Source organism: Thunnus maccoyii, chromosome 16 (genome assembly GCF_910596095.1).
Source record: "Thunnus maccoyii chromosome 16, fThuMac1.1, whole genome shotgun sequence".
Classification (NCBI taxonomy): Eukaryota; Metazoa; Chordata; class Actinopteri; order Scombriformes; family Scombridae; genus Thunnus; species Thunnus maccoyii.
The window spans coordinates 1,789,449-1,806,368 of NC_056548.1; the positions used below are offsets into that span (position 1 = coordinate 1,789,449).

Consider the following 16,920-nt stretch of genomic DNA (forward strand, 5'->3'; position numbering starts at 1 on the left):
GACTGTCAGGTTCTTCCTCCTCTGAAACATTATCATCTTACTGCGTTCAGGTGTCTTCATGACTTCCACATGTCTGATGTAAACTTTATTAACAATATTCTTCAGTTTTCTCATTAATAAACACAGATATTACAGCTTTTAAACTTCATTTTACAGACTTCTAACTTTGTGTTGTGTGTTGTCTTGTGAAGGAGACTCACATCATCATCATCCTCGGCAAAAAAAAACACTCAAGACTCTTACGACAGACTCTCTGTAGCTGCAACACGATGAGCAAAGTCACTCCATGTTTCCTGGAAATTACATTCATAGAGTAAGAAACTGTTCGGACAAAATGATGTATAAATACACCATCTCTCACACATATATATTTTATTATCATTATTATAAAAGTAGAATGTGTTCACCTCACGCAGACGTCTACCGGCGTGTTTTTCTCGAGTGATCTGAGGGTTATATAATAATGTGATGTATAAATAAACTGAGACAGAATCTAAATATAATAAAACACTGTTTGTTTAGGTTGATAACAAACTGTACTGATTGTGTGATTTTTTATGTGTCTACACAGCGATCTGTAAAATATCAATCAAAGACACATTTCTAAACTTACAGCTGCTGTTTACATTCACTGTTACTCCCCCAAAACTCACCGTGTGTGTGTGTGTGTGTGTGTCTACAAATGTGTTGGATCCATTTCCTTCCTCGTAAAACACGTCTTCTTCTTCTCTGTCTTGTTGGTGCATCGCAGCCACCTGTAGATCAGTGGAACGGTGTGAAACCGTCGGTACTGACTGTGTATTGTGTCACCGTCATGTGCGTGCGAGCACCAAAACTTCACAGGTGACCTTTAAAGATCCTGCTGCTGAGTGATGTTTTAAGACGTATAAAAATCCTTCACTTGGAATAATAATTTGTGTGTGATGTGGTCAAATAAACGACCTGCAGGTACGGACGAGATACTGAATCCTAAATTACTGCCAAAGGCTCTGCCGTCAGTGTGGTTGAGTGGTTGCATGACTAGAAAGGCGCCTTATAAGATATATATATATATATATATATATATATGTACTAGGGGTGTGCCTGAATGCAAATATATTATTCAGCAAAGCACAAATAGTGGGAAGAAAAAAAACAACAACATGTCAAATACCAGCTTGCAGGTCAGTTATAGTCGCTATCTCTGCTCCGCTGTTACATCTATCAGCAGGTCTACAGTGAGGGGAGTCACATCCACCTGCTACATGACGCATATTTCTTAATTCGGACATCACTTTAATTTTCTAAAATTATAAGCTTAATAAAAAACAAAAAAGGGATTTTTTAAGACTCTTTCCACTTTTATTTGAATACAAATACAAATAATTTTGTTGCCTCAACAAATACAGATACAAATACAAATACTGGGCCCTCTGCACATCTTTGATATATAAACTACTTGCAGTAGTTAAAAGTCCTTAAAACATCTCCTCCTTCTACATAAAAATACAGAATCTCTGAATCTGTAAATATTGTTGATTCTCCTCCTTCACTGTAAAGTCTGGACCAGGATTGGCTACAAACTAGCTGTGATGTCATAAATCCCGCAGGTACGTCCAGGTACGTTAAACTCAGACTTAAAGGTGCAGTTTGTAGAATTTAGTGGCATCGAACTATAATCACCTGAAAATAAGAATCATTGTGTTTTCGTTACCTTACAGTGAGTCTTTATATCTACAGAGGGAGCAGGTCCTCCTCTACGGAGGCCGCCATGTTGCACCGCCATGTTGCACCGCCATGTTTCTACAGAAGCTCAGAACGGATATTAGCTATAATATTTACAGCTAATTGTGGGAGTAGAAATAAGACATCGAGTTCCACAATGATTGAGGATGAATGAGTCACGTGTACACACTAGAGATGTGCAGAGAGCCCAGTATTTGTATTTGTTTTCGAATAAAAGTGGAAAGAGGCTTAAAAATGTTTTTGTTTTTATGACACTTTTATTTTTAGAAAATTAAAGTTTTACAATAAGTGTTCATGAATAAACCACCTTATAAAGGAGGTCCCTACATCGGGTCTTGATCTGGAGTCTCCCAGATCATAGACGACTGCGCTGACAGACCTCTACCTGTTTATACACCCATAACACAGAGACAGCACAGCGTGTAACATGTAGGGAAGAACTTCAAAGGTGATTCTTGCTTTGCACTTTTCATTTATTGCCTATTTTTTACAACCTAACTTTGTGGAAAGGAGAAGAGGAACAACAGGTTATGGAGAGTCTGTTGGGAGCACTTTGCTTGTGTCAGTAGCTCAGCTTTATCTCTGGGGAACACCCCCAACAAATAACTTTTTAAATATTTGTATGAAACAAATATTCGTATAAAACCCACTATTTGTGCTTTGCAGAATAATGTATTTGTATTCGGACACACCCCTAGTACACACAGCTTTATAAATCTGATGAAGATGATGTTTCTGTCTTTGTGTTTTTCCACATCTGGCTGCAGCTTCAGGATGAAGAGGGAACGCCGACTGACTCATGCTGCTGCACCTGTCGGACGTTGTTTGACCTGAGCTGATGGGATATTTCTCTGTTAGTGATGACAGCGAGCTGCTGTCCATCAACAAAACAAACGCTCCTCCTGAAAGAAAACCAAACAGATAGCTTCTCTTTTCTACACCTCCTCCTCCTCCTCCTCCTCCTCCTCCTCCTCCTGCTCCTCCTTTCGCTCTGATTACAGAGCAGACGTGCCCTCCCTCCGTCGCCGATGAAAACAACTCTTTGACTCGAACCGACGGCGCGAATTCATCAAGCAAATCAAACAAACCAGCACACAGGCGGCCTTTTGTCTCGCTGCCAGCCAGGAGGAGCGGGAGAAGAAGACGAGAAGGGCAGCGGGAAAAGGTATCCCCGAGGTTTCTGGGATGCAGTCACAGGTTTCTGAGGTTTCTGATGGGTAAAGTCACGGTTCTGCACCAAAGATGGAACGACTTAAAGTGATACTCAAATCTAAAATCTTTTGAGAGTCAAATAGTCCTTTTAGACTTTGCAGTGAACATCTAGAATTTACTACTGAGTCTGTTAATTGAATATCAGGAGTTTGATGATATTCTCTCTACATGTCGTCCACTTCAGACTCTCATGAGTTTTCACTCTTTTGATGGATTTGAGCTTTTTTTTTGTTTCTCTGAGTGAGTTCACATGCTGAGCAGCTAGATGAGCTCTTCAACGCTCCCCCCTAATAATTTCCACATAATTCTGCAGTCTGAGGAGAAAGATTCAGCTGATATATTGATTCATTTGAATGTCTATTTAGTGGAGAACTGCAGGTTATTTGCAGAAAAAAGGGCCAAAGTTATTGTTTTGTATGTCGTAAGTAAATCTAAAGTCTTGACTATGAAGTAAAAGGTGAAGAAACGAGTCGAAAACGTGTAAAAAGTCCAAAAATACCAAAAAGCACTAAACCAAGAATAAGTGCAAGTCAAGTTCAAAACATACCGAGTAAAGCCGAGTATGTTTAACCTTCAGTCATTAATAATAATCAGATTAATAACACCTCTGGTTATCTGCAGTGGACTTTTTACAACAAACAGACAAACATCTGAATGTTGTTTGTGCTTCAAAGTTTCTTTTATGAACATGTTTAGTGTGTGAAGGCTTGAGGAGGAGAGCAGGAGGTCTGATTCCTACAGAAGAAGAAAGAAAGGAGTAGAAGAAGTAGAAGAAAATGATATATGTATGCATGTTAATATGTTTATGTGATCTTTTCCAATATATAAATATATATATATATTTATACACCACATCGATCCTCTGACACTCACACATCTGCTCTCTCTCCGAGGTCTTTAGGTTAAAAAAAAAAAAAGTTCACCAGGCCGATGAGCGACAAAAGAAGAAGCTCAAAGCCGAACACGACAACACCGACCCCATTATCTACCTGCCTCACCCCCTCATCACACACACACACACACACACACACACACACACACACACACACACACACCTTTCTGTGAATGCTGGCTGGCTCCCAGAGAGGTGAGAGAAACGCTATTAGCACACTGGGCGTAATTACAGCGACTCAGGTGACATCTTACACCGGCTAGAAAGAAAGAGAAAGAGAGTGTGTGTGCGTGTGTGTGTGTGTGTGTGTGTGTGTGTGTGCGTGTTTGTTGGCTGTCATGTTTGTGTGGGTTGAAGTCGCCTCACAGGGGAGGAAAGTTAGACAACAAAGGAGATGGAGGGTAAATTTGAGGGAGGAGAAGAAATGAGCCGACATGTCGACTTTCTGAAGGCCTGAACCTGATCCATCCCAGCAGGTGTGTGTGTATGTGTGTGTGTGTGTGTGTGTGTGTGTGTGTGTGTGTGTGTGTGTGCATTCAAGAGGTGGAATTTGCAATGATAAGCATGGGCATGTAAGCCATAAGTGTGTTTGCGTGTGTGTGCAGGTGAGTTTCACTACTAAAGTTTTAACATGGAGTTTACCTGTTTCTGACCTCTGACCTTTCTGACACCATATAGAGTCGTGAAGCAGGAGGAGACGTAAAAATCTCGTTTTTGTGAACAGACAACGTTACGACTCTCAGTTTTCTTTCTTTTACAGTTTGGATCAACAGAAAACTCTCCTGGTTGAATTATCAGAACAAAAGATGAACAACTGTGTCAGAAAATATCTTTAGATTCTTTAGTAAAAAGTTGAAGCTACAAGACTGTGGACATTTAAACTTCGGGTTTAACTACGACTCCCAGAATGCATTTCTACTAGAATCAGTGAAGTTTAAAATACGGTTACGTGCAGCACTAGAAGCTAAACATTCAGTAACCATGGCTACAGGTTTTGTTTACAACTTCAGCGATGAAGCGTTTTTAATTCACTGGCTTCTTCTCCATAGCAACAGCAGCCGAGGCTCATGGGTAACGTAGTAGTAGAAACACTACTGCATGTATTCAGCAGGCTGCACAACGTGGAAGCTATCAGCTGGAAAAGTTTGTTATATTTGCTTTAAATTAACTGTCAAATAAAGTTTACTTTTATACTTTTGTGGCAGAAACAGAAGAGACACAGCTGACTTCTGGATCCGACCTGAAGGCTCCAGACGTCAGTCAGGTTTAGATACAAACAGAATCAGATTTATTGCCAAGTAAGTTTGCACATACAAGGGATTTATCTTGGTGTTGTGTTGCATGACAATCAAAAAAAGTCTTTACAAAGTGAGAAAAATCAGCTTCCATAAAGGACAAATGGTATAATGAATAAGTAAAACTCTACGAGGTCCACACTTTCACTTTCATGGTACATGTTAGCGTGTTAGCAAGACGTTTGCTATCACTCAGCGTCAGCATGGAGCCAAATATCACTCAACATAGAATAATGCTAACGTATAAGCACAAAGCTAAATACACTCAACAGAGAATATATACTGTGTGTTCAACCACCACTCAACATGTAATATAAGGTGTTAGCATGTAGCTGGCGGTGACACGTGGATGATTTAGAGCGACTCATCGCGTCAATGAGACCTTAACTACATACGTCTCAGTGTCCACCTGTATTATACAAGAATGTCAGGAACAATGAATACAAATGTGTGTATGCATCCTCAGGTATCATGTGGTGTGTGAATGCTTGTGTGTGTGTGTGATCTTTATGTCACCCCTTCCTCCCAAACACACACACACACATAGTTTAAACAGTGACTGATGGCTCTCTGTAATGAATGTAAAGGCAGTATTGTTCATTTCGGCAGCGTTCACATATTAGTGTCGGGCCCCGGGGCGAGCGAGACGGCTAATGCCGGGTTCAGCTTTCCACCTCCACTTCAAAGACAGACAGAGAGGCAGAAGGATGATGAATCCAGGTTGTGGTTAACTAATAGACACATTCACAAAAGGGAAAACACACACATGTTTATAGAAGTATGAGCCTCCAGAGCTGCTGTCCGACGCCAAACGTACGCTGAGTTTCCGACTTCTTAATAGTCTCAACATCCAAGTTATAATTATGACTTTTCTGAAAGTTCAGATGTATCAGATTTAAAACCTAAACAAATATAGCGGCCTCACGTCAGTCACAATCTGCTGCTCAATTAAACCCAGATTTATTGAATATAGAGCTTTTGTTATTGTGTTAATACAGTATTTTTAACTCTTGAGGTTTTGTGTCATTTGTTCAAATTTGACTCATCTCATCTCCGTACGTTTATTTATTTATTTGGATCCCCGTTAGCTGATTCCAGCACCACAGCTTTTCCTCCTGAGATCCTCAGACAAAGAACAACAAAATCTAGAATAACTTCATGTGATGAGGTAAATCCATCCATCCAGTTCTCCGCCGCTTATCCAGGACCGGGTCACGGTGGCGTCAGACTGAGTGAAGTAACCCCGGTAACGTCCTGTGGCTCCTCCTGCGGGATCCTGAGACGTTCCCAGGCCAGAGGACACATGTAAAGCACTGGAGGGATTACAGATGTGTCTCCTACCAGTTGGACGTCGTCTCCAGAGGGAGGCGACCACGAGGATCCAGAGATTGTAAATTACGGCAACTTCAGTATCATCCTTATCATCGTCACCGGGGACAACGATCATCAGACACAATAATCAGACACATGATGCACACACACACACACACAAAATAAGCTGCCATATATAATGACTAACACTATGGTAAAGTTAGCACTTAGTTTTTAAAGCTTAGCAGACTGGTTGTCATGTATGGAAGCCTATAGGTGACTATATTAAAATGACAATGTAAACTTGAAAATGAAAATGTAATTCAACAATAGCATATAATTTTCCACGTATGCATGTGTTGGGTTATGTAGCCTGATTTTCAATTTATGCAACAATATTTAAGTCAAAATTACAGCTGTGAAGAAAACATGTTTGTTTGAAGTATTAAGACTGAGAAAAGTGTAAAAATATATATATTGTTGAAGATGTGTGAAGTTAAGCGTCATCTGATGACATAGAAGAGCCCAGTTTAACCCCTGATTGTTAATATCAATCAATCAATCAATCAATTTTTATTTATATGGCGCCAAATCACAACAAAAGTCATCTCAGGGCACTTTTCACATAGAGAGTACTCTTTAATAACTTGTGTATCTTTTGAATGTCATATGTACATCGTTTTGTATGAGAAATGATACATATTAGACTGTTTTCAGCTAAATCTTGAGCCTGTTGTGTGTAACACTGAGTCAAAATAACAGATTGGTGATGCACTGATGCTATATTTAGACCCACTGGTTTCTAGTGAGCAGTGCCCTTTTTTCTCTTCCCCCATCCCCCCTACTTTACACTTTCATTTTTGTCTTTATCTGTTTTTAACTCTACCTATCCTTCTTTTCCCCCCTTTTGACATGTCTGTCCTGTCTTTTTTTCTCTCTGTTTGCTTCCTCTTCATCATCCTCTTTCTCTCTGTTTGCTTCCTCTTCATCATCCTCTTTCTCTCTGTGTTGTTGATGGTTTTACAATTCAAACCAATTAGAAGTACTTATTTCTCAAGAGCTTAAAGTTCATCTCTCACTGTCTCTCTCTCTCTCTCTCTCCACACACACACACACAGGACATGTTTTGCTATGCTATTTGAAGTCATTACTAGAGGAGTGTTTAGCAAACAGCAGCTAAGAGCAGTTTGACATTTGACTCTGACAGACCTCGCTCTTCTGTCTTTGTCTTCCAGGAATGTGAGTGTGTGTATGTGTGTGTGTATCTATGTATGTGTGTGTATATCTATGTGTGTGTGTGTGTGTGTGAAAGTATGTACAGGCATGTTTTGTGTGTGTGTGTGTGTTTGAAAGGGTGAAAAAGTTGTGTGTGCATAAGTGTGTTTGTGTATATATCTGTATGTGTGTGTGTGTGTGTGTGTGTGTGCGTGCATGTGTGTATGTGTTTGAGTGTGTGCATGCGTGCATGCATGCATATGTGTGTGTGTGTGTGTGTGTGTGTGTGTTGGGTTGGATCATATATCGAGCACTCAGGGCAAAATCTTGGCTCAAAAACACAAAAGAAATAGAGAGGTCAACAGCAGTGCTCTCTCTCTTTTTCTCTACATTCCTATGTGTATGTGTGTGTGTGTGTGTGTGTGTGTGTATCTGAGCTCTAATCTCAAATGTAAACCATACTGTAGCTCCGCCCACTACCTGACATCCAATCACAGGGCTGGAAGCTGCTGATTGACAGGTCTGTTAGACAGCAGCAATGATGGGATGTGATGAAAGGCAGCAGATATTAGTTTCCTGGTAAAAGACGTCGTGATGTTCTTCAAGTTTTTAACGCTGGACTTTGGCTTAATACTCCAAACATGTAATAAAGGAACAATTCTGCGTCTAAACTCAGGAAAATGGACCATGAAGTGATGTTTTGGGATCAAATTATTTTGAGGATGCAAATCTGTAAATAACCGATGATGCTCTTCAATAAGATGTTTTAAAAAATACTGTTATTGCCTCTGTGATAGACGGAGAAAATACAATGTTAATGATATGAAACAACAGTATTAACAGATGTCAGTGTCTGTCGCCTTCTGGAACAACATCACTGAATATTAGCGGGAGGTTCAGAATGAAGCGTGATGTTTGATTCCAGTGCACAACATGTTCATGAGTGTTATTCTTTTTATCCATAAAGTTGAACACACATACACGTTGGAGTGTATTTTCATTGTTAATAAAGTTGTGATTCAAATATTCAAACAACAGCTTAACTTCATACTATGCTACATCTTCTAAGATATAATGATCTGATACACGGAGGTGTGCCGAGGTGTTGAGTTTGTTGGCTCCTCATTGGTTAATTTGGTGCATAAAGATTTGATTCGTTGGGGTTGTGGATGAGGTGCTGACTGTACTTCATCTTCTGCAGGATGCTCTTCATCTTGTAACGCTCTTCATCTGTTTGACCACCAATCAGAGCAGCTCTCTTTCCTGCGTTGGACCACCTCATCCTGCGGTTTGTGTTTTCGGTTCCTGGGACACAAGTTTGGTCTCCCAGGTCAGGAATCCAGTCCCACTTTGCTCGTCATGAAAGTGTTTTAGCAAAGACAGAAACATAATCCGAGTTCAACTTCATAATCAGCAAATAGCAGCAACCATCTTTTAAAATGTGTTCATAGAATAAATAGAAGTCATGAATCATAATAATAAGAGTTTATGTGATTCTGAGACAGACGTCTCTCTGTAATCGCTGATATCAGTAGCGATGGAGAGTTTGCATTCATGTCTGATATCATCTCCCCTCAGAGAGGCAAAACAAAGTTATTATAGCTGCTATGAATGAGGAGAATAATGTAAATCTGAATCCAATGCAGTTCAATCAACAGCTCTGCAGTAAATCTTCCTCCATGAAAGTTATAATGTTCAGTTTTTGTTGAAACTCATTTTGGAGGCTGTAGTTTGTTCTGCTGATCAGTTGCATTATGTTATACTGGAGGTGTTTCACAACACCTGTCTGTATAACATACTATAATATAACAACAGCACAGTACTACAGCCTCCTAAATAACCATGAAGTTGAGATCATCTCTCTGAAACAGTTCTTGAAAGGAGGATTTATTTATGGATTGTATTAGTTTTATCTGGATGCATCTAATAAACTGGCAACTGAATGTATTTGAGCATTAATAATGCTGCACACTGTCAAGAAATCTTGATGCAAAAATTAAATTTGAATGCAATTAAGGTAATAAATACACAACTTTCATATGATTTCCTAAAGACAGGATCTTTTAATGCATATTTATCTTTTCACTGCAGGATTCTCCTGTAAAGATTGTTGTACTTAACTCAAGTATCTGATATGACTTCATATGGATCAGACAGTTATTAACATTACTGCAGTAAAATGAGTCGACTGCAGATCTGAGACCAACACTAACACTGCTGTTTTCTTCTCTAGTCTCACCTGTTTCACAATCCAACAAGGTGACTAGTAAGAAACTACTGATAATTCAGCTCTAAATCCACATTTCTGACTGCCTTCGTTAATTTTAGTAATGATGCACTATGGGAATTTATTTAAAATGAAAAAAAAAGAAAAGTTCAGTTAAATGTCCGTAATCGTCACACAGTTCTGCTCATCCTTACACTCACCTTTAACCTATATCTTACCTTCAGTCTCGACCACGTGAGCTGCAGGAAGGTTAACCTTCTTCTTCTACTGTCACACATGTGAACCTCTAACAAGGATCAACAGTGTGTTCTGGATTTGGCTCCGTGTCTATCAGAATTTAAAGAAACTTTTCCAGAGTTACACGAGAGTCAGAACAAAACTTCAGTAATTCTGATAAAATACACATAAAAAAGGTAAATATTTCCTCCTTCCCAGAGATATAGTAAAGCAGCAAAATGTCAGTTATCATTAAAACATGATGGTAAAGATGATCAAGAAAAGTCAAACTTTAAAGGACACATTTTACTCCAGATTTTTGTGAACATAATGTCAGGATTTAATATTGACTGTGTGTTGAATAATAAAACATTCAAGCATATAAAATGAATCAATCAGGTGACGACAACGACAATTTCAGTTTAGAGATGATTTATTCCGTCTATATGGAGACACATGATGATGATGATGATGAACTCACCTCTCTGGCTGAAGAACTCTGCAATCCCTCTTCATCACTTCTAATTCACTCCGCTGGCTTTGAGATCTCAGTAACAGTAACAGTCTGTCTGTTTGCAGGTGAAATGTGGATAAAATCTTGTATTCAGCTCTGGACGTGACGTCTGCTTTCAGCCACGCAAACACGCCGCATGTATCTTTCCTGATTGAATGATGAAGGATCAATAGAGAAAACTTCTGCTTTGCTTTGATGCATTTTGTGCTTTTTTAACCAATTACTTATCAATGAAACCCGTTACTTCAAGTTAAACCTTTTCCAACAGGTGTCTTAATATTTTATATGCTAAACTGGATGTAAGATAATTAAGTCATTGCAGTGGTTGAATCTCCAACGACCACTAATGCAATATAAATATATTTTAAATTTACCATCATCATGACTGTTTCATCCACCTCGGTACCAGAATCATCTTCCTCCGTCATCTTGTCCACAGATGGAGAACTTCTCACAAGTGTTTAAATTACACAATATAATAACTTAAACTCAGTTTGAATCACTGGTTATTTATATACCAGCTGGGAAGTTTACCTTCAAAATGAGCTGCTTGTAATTTGATGCATTTCTTTCATTTTCATTTCTTTTTTCCATTTACAACATCAGGCTGTAGAGGAAGAGGAGGAGGAAGACAACATGAAATCTCTTCAGACATCCTTTCAATGCTGTTTTAATTATGAATAAATATTGTCTTTTACTTTACATACTGCTCTTCACACCTCATGTGATGATTGTGATGTCTTTGTATGCTTCCAAACAAACACACTGTAAAACACAGAGAGGCGTCTTTATGCCGTCTTGGTTGTTATGACCTCGATTCTAAAGCTTTACTGAATATCAGTGAAATACAACAGGTGCATCAATTACATGGTCTTATTTACATTACAGCAACTTAATAGATTAAAACTTACCTGAAGGTTGATTTTCTGAATGAAAACCCTCCTGATCTTCTTGACTTCTACAAGTCAAGAGATGCAAAGAAGCAAATTCCTTCCAACTATGATGACAGAACAGAATTAATTCTTGAGATACATCAAACTGATTAACAACATTTAGAAAAGGTTCAATTGAAGGCTATAAATTTACGTTACATCCGACGGGCCACATATCTAAAACGCCATAACAAGCATGAGCTAACGTTAATACACAACTAACTAGCTAGCTATACTAGCTATACTACTATACTACTATACTATACTATACTACTACTATCATAATAATCCACTTTTCACAGAACACACACAAACCTGTCAACTCTGTATAGCTCTTAACATTAACATTACCAGTAGCTAAAATGGAAAAGTCGTAAGTAGAGACAATTTAGCAACATCTGGACATTGTCTACACATTGTCAGATAAAACATTGTTGAAAGGAAACACGTAGATTAAAAATAGACTATCTTCTAGGCCCAAATAGCTTAAAACTACTTTAAAACTTCTAGAGTTAGCAGTACGATAACTAAGCTAGCTTAATGTTAGCATGTCATAAAAATAGTCTACGGCTGCTTACCAGCTAACGACGACGGTAACTCAGCAGTAAATATTTGTATTAATTTTAGTTGCGTCTCCAAAATCTGAGACAGTGAGCCAAAATAAGTACATTAATACAAACTAGCGATAACATGAAAAGGACAGAAAATGGCGGCTGTCACACTTTACCTGCAGCTGCCCAAATGCCCGATGTTGAAACACTCGTAGGTGTTGAATAGGGTAAACTCTGTGATGTTCAACATTAGGTTCTCTCTGGATGTACTGGTACTGGAGTTAATTCCTCAGAACCAGCACCAGAACCTCAACACTTCCCTCTAAATTAGCCTAAAATAACACTAGAACTTTGACTCCAGTGAATTTGCTGCATATTGCTGTTGTTGTGTTGAATTTCTTCTCTCAGCTCTGCAGTAGATGTGTCACCTCCGCCACCGCCTGTGTTTAAAAGCCGACGCTCCATCAGGAAACATCATTTGGAAACATCAGGCGATGCGGCGGCGGCGTCGCCACACCCTCGCCGGTCCGCGGCGCTCAGCCGGAGGCAGAAAGGTTCTGGCATTTCCCTCCGCCGTCTCTTCTCCTCTATTTATTCCTGTCTCTATTTATTTCGTCCACACTCTGCTGCTGAGGTAAAAACATGCTGCGGCACGTATGCAAATTCGGTTAGCTTCACATCAAGGCGTGACATTTCAGAAATGTGAAATAAATTGATATGGCCCAATTAGATTGAAACGGCTGTTGGCTCGCCGCTGTCCTCCTCCCCCTCCTGCCTCCTCCGTCTCTCTCAGCCTCTCGCCTCATCCCAAATTGCTTTGCATTTGCCTGCTCGCATTCAGAGCTCTTAATTATATGGTGTTGTGTGGCGGCATTTGGCTGGAACAGCGAGGAGCCTGTGAGAGCTGCTGCGTGGCGGTTAGCCTGCGCAGCTAGGATGCAGCTAAAAGCTTATCCCGGCGGGGGAGAGGACGGAGGGAAGGAACAAAGACGAAGGCTCCGGGGCCTCAGCGGGTCGGCCTGCAGAGGACGAGGAGACGCTCAGCTGGAGGAGCGGGACGATCACAAAGTTAGAAGACGAGTCGAAGACGAGTCGGGGAGCCTGTGATTGTGTTTGTGACCTTGCAGAGAAAGAAAACTTTAGAAAGAAAACATCTAAACTGATGATTTTTGGATGTTTCTAAGCTTCGGAATGGGATTTAGTGACAGGAAACACTGCTGGAAGAGACGGAGGAAGAACTGAAGAGGAAGAATTTTGTTTTTCTGAGCCTTTGATGTGTTATTTTAATAGAAAAAGATGCATAAATCTGCCAGTGTGGGTGATTATTTGGTGTTTTTGTTCTCATTTGCATCACATCAGAGTTTCTGCGTGAGACCAGCTGATTCTTATACACTGTGTGTTTGTTTTAATGATGAAAAAGCCTTAAAATCTCATAAATGTCGTCACATTTGCAGCAACCTTCATTCTCTTGGAAGAATAATATACATACAAAGATTTAAATGTCTTTATAGTGTGTGTATGAGTATTATCATGAAGAGAAATCTACAGAAGAAGCTGATTATTAATCTGCGTGTTTCCTGATGTTTCTTACCTGTTAAAATAAATATTAAAAAGCACAAAAACACTATAAAAACTTAAATTCTCCAGATGCCTTAAAACTGTGAGTTGACTGAACGTAAGTTGAAGAATTAAGTCTCATAAACTATTTAATTGAATCAACGACTGTTCTGTCAAACTGTCACATTTACGTTTTCTCAGTTTTAAAAGTCAGTCATCATATGATGCTGCTCTCTGTGACTTAATTAAATTGGAAGTGTACAGGGAACTGAATTCAACATTAGTTTTCATTGTGTTGGTATATTTCAGACGTTGGACACTTACAGTCTGTATGACGTTTTAACCAGATTTTTAACCAGACTTCACTCAAACAATTACCAATAATCCTCAGTAATATTGATGTGATGATGATGATGAACCATATTTAGCTTTGATGACATTTGTTTTTTTTTCATTTTTGTTGAAAGTTTATTTATGCAGTTCCACAGAATATTAGTTTTAGTCCGTCTACAGTGTGAAGGTTGTCAGCAGTGTTTAGCAGCTCATGTAAAGGTTGAATCTCAGTGAACCGTGTAAAGCAGCAGACCTGCACATATTGAAACCATTAAGACCACTTTGAAATGAATTATAGAGTCAGGAGTTTCATTTCATCTCCATGGAAACACTTGAGGTCTTAAGTCCCCATTTTGTTGCACATTTTTATCCCCTCGCGACCCGGCGTCCTCGCAGACTGATGGTGGTGAACACGTCACAGTATGTCCGACTGAAGTCTGACAGGGTGGACATTTAGATTCAGCTCATGGTTTATTAAAGGAACTGACTCAAAGATGGCGTCTTCTTTACATTGGGATGTCACAAACCTTAAAGGATTGGTCTGGCAATTTTCTATATTTTTCTTCTTGTCAACAAATCCAATGTTCATCAATCTACTAACAAGTATTGTGTGTGTATCAAAGCTGATATATCTTATTAAAAACACGTCAGTGAATCTCACCGCTGCACTGGGTCACATGTTCCTTCATCATGAAGAGTTTGGTCACGTTAGTTTGTTTAGAAACGGCTCCAAAGACTAATAACAGCATCATGTTTTCAGTCTCTGGAGAGTAGTTCTGTGTAAGGAAGACGCTACTGAGCATGTGCAGGAACGCGGTTCTGTTTACAGCTTCATTAGCATGTTGTGCTGCAGATCACAACCTCTGGACTTTGTACTACAATATTAATTTCTCAAATACATTCAGTGCAAAGTCCAGAGGTTGTGATATGTAGCACAACAAGCTAGCAAAGCTGTAAACTGAACTGTATCTCTATTATCTCTATTTTTCTCTTTGGAGCCGTTTCTAAACAAACTACAGTAACCAGGAACATGTGTTTTATATAATATATCAGTCAAACAAACCACTACGTTTACTGCAATACTTTAACTACATCAAGCTCATAATACTTATATATTTTTACTGTAATAGGATTTCATAATGGAGTATTTTAACATTACTGTATTAGTACTTTTAAATAGGTAAAGGATCTGAAAACGTCTCCCATCACTGTCAATGACCTTTGACCCCAGTCTATACTGTGAGTGCTTTTGGTCCGATGAAGACTGTAAAATGTGTTAGAAAGCTCCAGAAAAAAAGCAAACAAATGGACCCGAAGATGACGTCTTTGTTGACAACAAGAGTGTCTTCAGAAAAAAACCCCAAAAAACCCTTCAGATAAACATGAAAAAAAATCTGAACGACAACAAGAGAAACATCAATATCAGATGGAAAACACACACACACACACACACACACACACACACACACACACACACACACAGAGCTGGTTTGTTGTTTGCGGCAGTCATGTTGAGGGAACACAGCGTCATTGATTTTCCTGATTCCCCGCCGTTGACAGCAGATATAACACACACACAAACAGCTTCTATAGGCAACAAACATCCATATCTACACATATACATACTGTACACACACACAAACACACACACACACACACACACACACACACACTATCTTGACCTGCTGACAGCTGATTGGTGGATTAGACGAGGTGACTAAAAGCGGCGAGGTAATCTTCTCTCATTATTTCAATTACCAGGCTAAACGCAGCAATCAGCGGCATAATGACGGCTGCTGGGCGAGAGAGGCAGCGAGAGAGAGAGAGAGAGATTGAGAGAGAGAGTGGGGGGGAGATAAAGGAGGGAGGGGGGGGGAAGCAGGAGACAGAAAAGACTGAAAAAATGGGAAAAATATTTGCATTGATCTCTGAGAAAAATACACATTTGGAGGAAAGAGACAAAGAAAACAAGAGAGGGAGGGCGTGCGAGGTAGAGAGAAAAGGGAGGGAATAAAAGAGAGAGAGAGAGAGAGAGAGAGAGATGACAAAAAGAGGAAAATATTTGTATTGATTTCAAAGCAAAAAAAAAGAGACAAATTTACTTGGCGGGGAGAAAAGAAAAAGACGAGAGCGGAAATCGATGGCAGCATTTGCATTGATTTCTTAGTGGGAATACACCTTTATTTGCAGAAAAATATACATGAGAGAAGAAGGAGAGAAACAGAGAGAGGAGGAGGAAGAGGAGGAGGAGGAGGAGGAGGAGAGAGAGGGATTAAAGAGAAAGAGAGAAGATGAAAATATTTGCAGTGATTTCTGTAGGAGGAGAACATCAATGTCTGTCTGGTGAGACGAGATTCTCACTGAACGCAGAGCGAGTTTCTGCAAACACAGAACAACAGAGAGGAAGAGGAGGAAGAGGAGGAAGAGGAGGAGGAGGGAACAGAAACAGGAGGTTAAAGAAACAGATCTAAAGAAGAAAGAGAGAAAGAAGAAGACAGAAGAAGAAGAGAAGACTCAAGGATGAGAACAAAAAGAGAAGATGAGCAGGAGAGTAGGAAGGACAACAGCTGGGAGGAAGAGGAGGAGGAAGACAGAGAGAGAGAGAGAGGAAGGGGAAAAAGAGGAGAAGAAGTAAAAGAAGGAGATAGATGATGAGGAAGGAGGAAGAGAAAAAGAGAAGAGGAAGAGAGGAGAAAGTAGGGGAGGAGGACAGCTGGGAGGAAGAGGAGGAGGATAAAGAAAAGGTCAAGAGGTCGAGGAGAAAGACGAAGAGTAGAATTAGAAGTACGAGGATGTTTAGCAGGAGATGGCAGATGAGGGAGGAAGAAGAGAGAGAGAGAAGGAGGAAGATGAAGAACAGAGGGAAAGAAAGAAAAGGAGGAGAAGAAGAGGACAAAAAGATGAAGAGAAGGAGAAAATAGTGAAATCATAATAATAAGA

At 39.6% G+C, this 16,920-nt stretch overlaps 1 long non-coding RNA gene across 6 annotated transcripts; it reads right to left on the reverse strand.

Moving 5' to 3' along the window:
* Positions 1-7,946: 7,946 nt before the first annotated feature.
* On the reverse strand, positions 7,947-14,575 carry LOC121881311. Of its 6 annotated transcripts, XR_006091748.1 has the most exons (4): positions 11,519-11,780; positions 11,327-11,372; positions 10,575-11,214; positions 9,772-10,204 (listed from the first exon to the last, which is right to left on the reverse strand). It is a non-coding gene; the product is annotated as an uncharacterized LOC121881311 (long non-coding RNA). The 6 variants fall into 6 exon arrangements; XR_006091744.1 differs by adding an exon at positions 7,947-8,998 and having other exon boundaries at positions 10,096-10,204; positions 10,575-11,780; XR_006091745.1 differs by adding an exon at positions 12,267-14,575 and having other exon boundaries at positions 10,575-11,604.
* Between the last annotated feature and the right edge of the window lie 2,345 nt (positions 14,576-16,920).